This window comes from Habropoda laboriosa, unplaced genomic scaffold (assembly GCF_001263275.1).
Source record: "Habropoda laboriosa isolate 0110345459 unplaced genomic scaffold, ASM126327v1 scaffold89, whole genome shotgun sequence".
NCBI lineage: Eukaryota > Metazoa > Arthropoda > Insecta > Hymenoptera > Apidae > Habropoda > Habropoda laboriosa.
The window spans coordinates 214,304-224,878 of NW_017100263.1; the positions used below are offsets into that span (position 1 = coordinate 214,304).

The 10,575-nt window shown below is 37.7% G+C and overlaps 1 protein-coding gene across 2 annotated transcripts in view; it reads right to left on the reverse strand.

The window, feature by feature from the left end:
- The window catches only part of LOC108573054 (protein phosphatase Slingshot), a 192,697-nt gene that overhangs the window by 140,592 nt on the left and 41,530 nt on the right, over window positions 1-10,575 (reverse strand). The window contains exon 1 of one of the 2 annotated variants that reach the window (XM_017935415.1): window positions 1,723-1,788. The exons of the other annotated variant lie outside the window; for it this stretch is intronic. The gene's annotated coding sequence lies outside the window, so the exon portion shown is untranslated. Of the gene's footprint in view, window positions 1-1,722; window positions 1,789-10,575 lie in introns of those variants that run through there. 2 annotated transcript variants of the gene reach the window in all.

A 10,575-nucleotide genomic window follows, 5' to 3' on the forward strand; every position in this document is an offset into this window, starting at 1 on the left:
CACACGCAGGCCAGAAAACTGCACTCTCATTCGAATGACCTGCGTCGCGCGAGCCAGAGACGCACATGGCATTTCGCGTACACCGTATGTATACGCGTAAGCTTCCGGTAGCGCGGACACGCGCGACACAATGGGAAGTTTCTCTTTCACGAGAGGATAGCGATTACACGCGTGTAACCGGAGAAAAGAGAAACCTGAAAATCTATCTTCGGCGGTGCGCTCTTTCACAATCTTCGTTATCGAGAGCTGTGACGATTACTTTCACACGATAAGGGATCAGCCGCCGTGACGGAGGGCAATTAACGACGCGGCCTTATTAGCAGAACTGGAGCGAGTTGATTTCTCTGTGGTCATTTTCGCGCCTGCGATCCCCTCCCCGCCCCTCAAGCCGTCTGTCCTCGCGAACCCGCGGTGCGATTATTAACCCTGCGTGTAATTTTCACGGAACTGAAATTCGTTTCTGGCGTTCTCTTCAGATGCACGGTTGAACGCTGAATATTCAATGTCTCGACGGAACGTAATAGACGAGGATTTCATGGAAACGACGTTAAACTGAAATGCGCAACGAGAAATCATCATTTTTCCTTGATGAACGTTAGATTTCTAAGCGATCGTTAATGAACTCGGTCTTTTTGATCCATCCGCGTGTACCGTCGAGAACGAACCTGTCGGAAAGATGATTTATCACGTAGAATGCGCGGCTAATTTTCAGGCTAATTGTTTTTACATAGCAGATTTGACCTACCGAACGCATCGATCGATGGAAATGTGCATATTGAATTCGCGTTATAACTTTGGGATTTCTTCGACGATCGGTTTTTTTCACGTTTCGCAGTGAAATCGGAAGATTATTTTAATACGAAAAGAAAGTTCAGTAGCCGATCGTTTTTCTCTTTTTGGTATTGAAAACGGTTCTTGATGTACAGTGAGAATGACGTTTTTAACGCTAACGATTCTTCAGATTGCGAATTTACGAGCGTTTGATTCGAGTACGCAAAGTTTCCGTTTGAATTTTCATTAATGTGTCTATTTATTGAATTTTATTTTTCTTATTATATTTACACATCTGCTGCGGTGTTAATTTTGTTTCAGTAATATCAGTAATTGCGAATTTCTGATTTTTAGACTGCTTAAAGGAGTCACTGTTAAATTTGAAGAAGACACTACCAAAAACAAAAGATTCTTAAATTATACAACACTAATTTACACCTAAATACAATATTGTTACAGTTTGTGATGTCACTTACTTTTCACACACTTTTATGCACTTTTATCCTGAACTTTAGATTCCACACTATTATTTATTATTTTAACACAAACGTCGTTACAATTTCAAATAAAAATGTTCATTGCACTGAATTAAATTTGTCAAAAATCCCCCAAAGTCCTTGATAAAAGAATCTCCTCTCTTTGAAACCACGATCTTTGCAAATCCTTTCGCCATTGCAACGTGCTTTTTGAAAAAAGTGGATACAAAAACAATTGTTTACCAGAAAAACACTTTCTTTAATCGTACCAAAATTAACATAAAGTTCATAAGAAAAGTTCCTAGATAAAACTGGTCTATATTAAGCAAGCAATTAACCAACGACGCTTAATGGAATGAAATTACCAATTAACCAACAGTCGTTAATAACTAATGACAAAGCAAACGTTCAATTTCTTCAATACCATTCTCCAAGAAAGCTCAATCTCAATTTCTGTTCGCATCTTTCTACATACCCATTTACACAAATCGTTGGTACCCCTGCTTTTTCTTTCGCAGGGGTGTCTTTTTCAGATTTGTCCGTAATGGTGACTTCTTCGGAACGATCTTCACGAACAACAGTAAACTACAACAATCACTAGGAAGACCAAAACCTCACTACGATAAACAGCAAGCTTCAAACCGAAAGGTACGCCTGCTAATTTCTTCAGAACTGTGTTTATCGTACGAAAGTATCAGAAAAAGTCGTCGCACGCTTGAAGATGATCCTTTCGAACGAGTCACAAGCCTAGATTAGAGCGAACTTTGAAAATTCGACACACGCGCACGTGAATTATCGAAAGTTTTCGAGCATGAAAACGCAAGTAGAATCCGACTCTTGCACGCGATTAAGTCGAGGGCCGATGAGATACTAAAATCATCTCAAGACTCGGGCTAGAAACTGCGAAACTGCGTCGCGTGGGCGCGTCTTTGCGAAGCGAACTTTTGCAGCTCGTATTATTAGCCCCCGAGGAGATTGTGCTCTTTGGTTGTCGCGCGTTTACGCGTTCCAAAGCAAAGCAATTTATGGAAGGAAGCCACCTAATTCTCTGAAAGGAAAATATCCGAACGCTGCTGCTTCACGAGCCTAGTATTTCTTTCTTCGTTCGGTTCTTCTTCTTGGAAATTTGACCAGTGTTACAGTTTAGCTTCATTTTTCAAGTAGCATATAAAGAAGTTAGCCGTTGGAAAAAGTGTATGTTAACCTCTTCAGGAACACCGACACCGTATGTGTATAAAAACACAATCTCCCAAAATCTCCTAATATATAATAAATAATTTCCATTATTGTTAATGACCTTTTGCAATTTTTCTGACAGCTTGCGAATACCATCGCGATAGAAACTTGGTGACGTTGAATCGATTATGTAAATTCAGTCGGAAAGAATTCATTTCTACATAATTTTTCTTTTCCTCTCTTTGGGCAACTCTACTCTGCTTTTGAGAAATAAGTTATTAAAGATGTGAAAATTTCAATTGGTGCGGGTCAACTGACGTTAAAGCGTCATATCGCAAAACTGTCTTTAAAAAAAAAAACTATTTTTTTCACTAAAAAGTTTGCTTTCATATACCTACTGTTCTTATAATACATCGTACAGTAGCATCCCATTTTTCTCATCGAAAGGAATCAGGAAGTGGAAAAAATTAATGGCAATTTATGTGCGACTTTGTATCCTTGGTCAAATAATCCTCCCACTTGTTGATGGTATTGTGTATGAAAATTTGGTATATCCTTTCCTTAATACCATTTACAAAAACGCAAGCATTTAAACGTATTACAAACCAAATATCTCGCAAAACAACGAAAAACTTAGACCCGTTGTAGTTTACAACTAATCCCTGCGATAAAAGCTACACGAGACGATCACATATTGTCCAGCTTCTGCGAAAAGAAAAAATAAACTTTCGCGAGAAAAAAAAAAAACACTATCCGTGATAACTTTCACCTCATTTCACTGACTTTTGTTTCGTCTGCATAGAATATTATTGGCAGAAAATAGAGAAAGTGAAATTCTCCTTTATGATCTATGGTTAACATGTTTCGTGCTGTAAAAAAAATTAAGAGTTTCGGTATAATCGGTCAAATTCCAATCCGATTTAACTCAGTCCGAGTGAAACGATATCGTCCTTTTCACAATGAAAATTTTTCGCCCTCGATGGCTACAGTCTGCAGCAGTTGATCAAATTCCTAGAGCCACAACGAACAAAATCACAATATCAAGGTTTCCACACTGGATAATTTTCAATTAACGATTGTTCACTAAAGATACACGAAACGGTTAAACTTGGCTTATGTAGTTGTACAAAATACAATTAAGAAGCAACAATAAAGTCGGTATTTGGTAGCGCAACCTTCTGCTGCAATTACAGCCTTGATTCTTTTGAAGTGACGAAGTTGTGTAACAAAAATATATTTATTCAAACGGTAATGCTTAAACTACTTTTAAATGTAGAGCGATACGATACGCGTGCAAAGAAGCTCTACGACAAAAGGCCTCGTGCCTTTTTCGGGGCTCCCTTAAGTAGCCCCTTTTCCCTGAGAAAGTCCCAGGAAGTGGAGGCGCGGGCCTACATTGCCGAGGCAGTACTCTTGTCCTCGAGGACGAAGAAACCCAAAGATGTTTGGAAAAACATCTCTCGACTCTTGGCCCTCGAGGGCCTAAGTGCGTGCCCCCCGTGGCGGTCGGCACACATTTCAGGTAATTTCTTACAGGTGGCTCTAATAATTTGATCACCCACTGTACAATGCTTCACCGATGGAAAAAAGTGTGAGTGATGATAAATTCCTCCGGTCTATACCGCGCTTAAACAGGTAGATACGAATAGAGGCAACGGTAATGATGTCATTTAACACGAGTGGCGCAGCTTTGGATCGCGAGAAACGTCTCAACACCGAATCCGGTGAATGTGCATCTGAGATCGCATCTGCAATTGTCATCGGTGTGCGGCGCGAAGAGACCTTTCCAGCTGAATGTAATTCGCATAACCCCGGTAAAGTGTGTCACGTACCGGTACACGTTGCTCGAACATCGGGGAGTCTGATTTTACGCTTGGTTACCGCCACGTGAGAGTCTCTACGCTGTCCAGGATTTGTCCAATTGATTTTTTCGCACGCGGTGAAACGACGTTGAACGTGTTAGGCTAATAAACGAATTAGTTCCAATCTCTGACGTTACCACTTTTTTCTCTTATCAACACTTTTTACTACCATCCCGAGGATCTGCGATTTGTACACCGCGCGGTATATTCGCGTAGGATCTATCGAGGTTCGAATATCCTTTGGATTATCGGGAAACTGACTTTTGCAGAAAATGTTAACCATGTAACGCTTTGATAATTGTTATCCACCATTAATCTACTCGAGAATAATAGCGACATGTTTTTAACTCGAAGAAAACTGGCGCCAAGAAAAGAATTATACTGAATAATTTTGATCTTAAATGGGTAAGTGTTAAAACAAAAGAAGTACTGTTGTAAATACAATACAATGTATTTGAAATATGCTTGTTGCAAATTCGAAATAAAACCTGATTTATCGAGTTTCTTTGAGTAAACACTTGTTCGTGTAAAGAGATGAAAATTTCACGAATGTTTAGATGAGAAATCAAAAATCTTGTAAAGATTGTCAACCCTTTCGCTGCGGCAGATTATCGGCAAAATCTTTCGTTCTGGAGTTTAAAAATTTGTAAAAGTTTAAAATATATAATTTTGAAATTTCTATTATTAAATTAAACTGAGAGCACTCGAAGGATCGAATTTTAAGCAAAATTTAAGGACTGAACTGAGGCGAAAGTGTACCGAAATTCATCAACAGCACAGTGCGAGAAAATATTCAAAACGCCGATAGGCGCCAATAGCAGCGAAAGGGTTAATATGCGAGACACAGTATCGTTTTATTACTTTTATTCGTTATTTTCTTATTAAACTACCATCAAATCAAATAATTTACACGAAAAAGTTTCTTCCTCCTGATTTATCAATACACGACATGTAATATACCACGTCGACGGATGTAATCGACGCAAACTTCCGGTAAATCGGTCGACGTGTAGACCGGAAATGACAGACGGACGACCACTACTAGCACAAGGTCATTAATGATACGCTTTTCACGCAACGTTTCCGAAAAACCTCGTGAAAATAAGAACATTCTTAAATAAATGATGCTCCTACCTGCAGAATACACTCTCTTACATCTTAAATGCATTGAAACAACTAACAAACGAAATTGTAAAAAGTTTAACTCGCAAAGAAATGGAAAATTTCTCTGTTAATTTTCTACTGATAAGTAAATTAATAATCGACTTTTCACCACTTTCATTTACAATCACATATTTCTTTCCTCGTTTCCTTCGTCGCCGAATTTTCAGCTGTGTAACGTGTTACACTTTTGAAATTTAATCTATTACAAAATTTCATCGTTTGAACAACTTGCATTAACCGGCGATTGTAATCAGAAGGATATAAATCGCTATCGTAATTCCGTTGAATTGCATGCAAGGTTTCCCGATAAAGTCGGACGTACTTGCCGGCGATTTAAGTAATCAATTCCAGTGACATAAGCACTATGTAAACACCAGACAGATGTGAATGAATTCAGACGTTTCACGGTTTCACAGAGTTTCGAAGAAAAGTTCCCGCGTAAATACCACGCTCGTGCAGGTTCGAGAAAACGAAAGAGCGATGTTTCCGTGAAATTCCTCAAATTCCGATGAGAATTGTTTACTCGCACCTTCGCAGATTTGTCGTTAAACTTGGAAAATTAAGAAACTTCATATCTCTAGATACACCGTTACGCAACAAAGAAGACAGTAATTTTATCTCTTCAGATATTATCAATAAATAGATAATCCATGGTTGTCGGTATGTAATTGTCCCTTATGAACGATGCAGGCAATTTTTTTTAATTGTGAAACACTAACGCTGAAACCCTGAAGTTTATTCAAAGTTTCACATACAAAGTGATATAATAATGACAAAGAAAGGAAATAAAATAATTCTCGCTTTGTTTAAACAAAGCATAGTATAGAGAAAGGCGGTAATTTAAACGCAAATATTTTTTAGTCGTTTAAAAAAAATTCATTTATCGTATTAGCAGTTTTTTTTAAATATTTAATAGCAGAATATTCTTACTATTTTAACAGTCTTTTGAAGGAAAAGCAAATGAATTTTATAATTTAGATCAACATTTCCATCAAAACTTTAAATTTGATTAAAAAAAAAAAAAAAAACATAAGCGCCTTCTAATTCCACAATTATATTTTTGCAAGATCATTATGTCGTCGGTATAGTATTTCCTTGGATTTTCATTAAAATATTTTTAGCTTTCGACACAAACTTATGGGATGACCTAATATAAGATTAAATATTAGAAAATACCAGATTCGATTAGCATACATAAAGATCTAACACTGAAATGTCAATTTGTTGGTTGTCTCATTAGTAGAATAGTTCTTTGCTCGGAGAAAAAAGAGCCATAAGTACCAGTAAGATTAATGCTGATTCTAAGCAACTGATTGCTGCAATGCACTTCATATACGCAACTTTCGTTTTAAACAACAGACATAAGAATTCAATACAGTGATACATTGCAACTGTGTAATAAGCAACAACTGGCTTACTTTACTATTGTTCCAAATAGATTCGATCATGTGGAACAGGAATATGAAGGTATCTAGCACTATCCTTCGTACTTTCACCATTTCATTTTCAAGAACCGGCTCTCAAAAATGTTGCATTTGCGCTTTTCGAATTAAGCTATGCACATGCTGGATAATTCCAATTGACCTTATTCCTCGTAAGTATTCAATATGAAAAATTCTCGAGTACTTATCAAAGTCTCTACTACATTATACAATTGTTCAAGTCAAATATTTCAAACGTTTTTCAATAAAACTAAAAATTTGTTTCCAAGGCATACGCGAGTGAAATTTCATTCAAGTCATTGAGAATTTTTATTTTCATCAAAAAAAGTTCCAAACATTTCACTTAACGAACAATTGCATAATGCAGCAGAGACTTTGACAAGTAACCCAGAATTTTTTCAGATTTTTTGAAAGCTTAAAACGGTAGAAAAATTAGACTTGAACACAAACGACCCAGTTTGCCTACGAAGTGTGAAAACGTATGTTTACCTACGGGACGATTATAAAATTCAGGTGGAAAATAACCCGTTGTTCGTAAGAAAAAAATCACGTCTTACAGTCTGTTCCACAAGAGCGTGGACGCGATATCTCTGTGAAAATTAGTTCTTTCTGTAAAAAATTTTATATACATCGAAACTACGTCTAATAAACTAATACGCACTTAATTAACAGTGTGTCCAATCTCCACCATTAGCGATTATTGCCTGACAACGTCTGGGTATACTTTCGACCAATTTCTTGGTATATGAGAGTGGTAGAGACCTCCATGTTTCTCGAATGGATGTTTAACACGTCTTTGGACAATTGGATTTTCATAAACAGACCAGGCACATCTGATACTTCAAGCCGAAAAAGATGCTTCATCGCTGAATACACTACTCCAATCGCGATCAACTTTTTCGTGTGCCCACGCCAGCCGACTTTCGTCGTGCTTCCTTGAAAGCAACGGTTTCGATAATGTACTGCTCCATCAAACATTATTTTCTGTCAAGCGACCTTTTAATGTCAAAATCCCTATATTTATGTCCTTTTTACCAAAAAAGCTTGCCCTTTACGCAAGCAAAATGTTGGATTCCTTGAAAATAGCCGGAAGATCACTTTATCTTCCCTTTTCGTGGTACCAATCTCGATCAGGGTGGTCATCGACATATTCAGTTTCTTTATATCGTTGTATCTACTTATTAACGAATTCACGAGATTAATGCATATATTTTTCTGCATTTTTAACACTCATTTTTCGCCCTTTTGGGTGATAACACAAGAAGACTGCCTCGAAACGTGTGGCGTACACGGCACTCATCTCGAAAAGGTCCGTATTTCTCAGTAACAAAAACGATACCAAGAGATTTAAAGCTAATGCGTAACAGAGGGAACTTCATATTTTTATGCTAACACAATCTCTCTCTCAATTGACCTCAAGTTTCGAAAATATCGCGTCCACGCTTCTGTGGAACAGACTGTACGTTGGTATAACGCAACATCTTACACCGAATGGACGTGAAGAAGCGACGTTTCAATGATCAGAAGCGAAGAGTTGTGTCGAGGTAGAAATCGAGTACGTGTCGACTGCCGTTGGAACGATCCGGATCGGTCTACGAGACACACATAAGTGCATTTCCATGCGTATTAACATCGATCGGACGATCGCTTTCACCGGGGCCGTGATTCCCTGTGATGCAACGGCGAGCGATGAACGGGAAAAGCGACGTTTAACGTGGAGAAAATTGCGTCCCGTGCCGAGAAGAAAGAATATATCCAGCGAAGCGCTGCGCTGGAAACAGGCCAACTAGAGCGGAAACGGTGAACGCGAACGCTGACTGACCGACCGAGCAAACCGATCGCGACGACGATCTTCCCAAAACCTTTCGATTCTTCCAAGTCGAACCAGGGGAAAACCGTACGTACTGTGTACGACTGTGTCGGGCAAAACTGCTGCACCAGATGCAGAGAATAACAAAGGGACCGAGTATCGTGGGCAGGCTCTCCTTCCGACGAACACATGCTTCTCTCGTTCCTTCGAATTCTAGCCTCGCAGAAGAGACCAGCTGAACAATGAACCGGTTCCTCGTTTCACCGTGTGCTCCATGCTCCTCTTCACGGACCAATTCGAAGCGGGACGACAGATGTCCCAGCTTCTTTCTACCTGCTCCAACGTGACGGCCCGATTTTAAACCGCGAGCCGAAGGAAGAGGATTGGAAAGGCCTTTGGAGAGCTCTGAACAACGGCTGGGATTTCAGCGAACGGTTACGCAGAGAGTGAATGAGCTTTCGTTTGTGAAGTTTGTTCAACAGTTGACGGATTATTCGAACTTATTATTAAGGTTGTATCGACAGCGAAAGGATTCTTTCTTACGATGATTAATTGTGTCCAGAGAATGATACAAATGGGAAAGTGATACGAAAAGTTCCATTGACGTTTCTTAAACTAATATCTTATTGTTAATTTTATTTTATATTTCTTTGTTGTTTCGGTTACTTGAGTTAGTTTGTGCAAATATATTCGTGTTATCTTCGTATAACAATAGGAGGATGTTACACCTGTTTGTAGTGTATATTTGCGATTACCGTTAGAATTCTCCAGTGTGATTACGACTGCAATAAAGAATGCAATTCTTTATGCAATGCGAAAGAGCGCCACTTATAAAGAAAAAGGTTATCTGAAACGTGTGTGTGCTCCAGTGTTGTTAACCTCAAATGATACAGCAAGAAATCAATTAATAAAAGAAAAACTGAGATAAGTTAGCATGGTCTTAACGTTGATAAATAGTATCGAAAATTAAGCCGTCATTTCCACTGATATTGAGTTACGACATAGTTTTACCAATATTTTAACACTATTAATCAATGTTCTAAAATTACATGCTTCAACTTCAATTGGAATATAATTTTTAACGTATTCTTTAGGTTATAAAATTGTGACGATCTTGCATTATTGTCAATTTACATTTTTTTTTCTTTTTTTATATCATTAGCTACTCGTGCAAAATTGATAAATGTAAAACAATTCGTATTAGTAAACCATACGTATGTTAATGAAAATATTATTCCTTGTTATTATGGGGGCGAACTTTGCATGCACGTGTATTTTATTTCAAGAACAAAGGGGAATTAATGACATCCAAAATGAATTCGAGGCTGCTGACATATCGACCCAGTGTGGCGCCGGCTTGTCTAACACGTAACCAGGAAGTAATGTCGCCCATAACATGCTTTACATCGTATTATTCAATTTCTTTTCTTAATTGGCTCGTATTTACAGGTGTTATGCTATCTGTCGCGAGAAACTTCGTTTTACGTAATACCTTACATAATAAAATGGAAATTATAAAAACTGCAATATTCATAGAATACAATTTTCTAAATTTTTCTTAATTCATGATATCCACCGAATGCTGTATTTTAGAATTTATTACATTCTCCTAGTTTCACTTTTTATACTTAATTGAAACCTGTGTAGTTTATAATAATTGTTATTTGCAACAGAGCGAAATGTTTGTGGCAAAGCAATTTCTAAGGTTAATTTGACATCTAAATCGAAATATGTAATTTAATTGACAAATTTATTCGCGATCAGCTAGTTGGGATTTGTTAATCGAAACAATTGAAATTTATGCTAACTTTTCGTAAATGTGCAAAAATTCAAAAGAATTTCAAAATTTAATAAATGAAATTTTTCGAAAATGA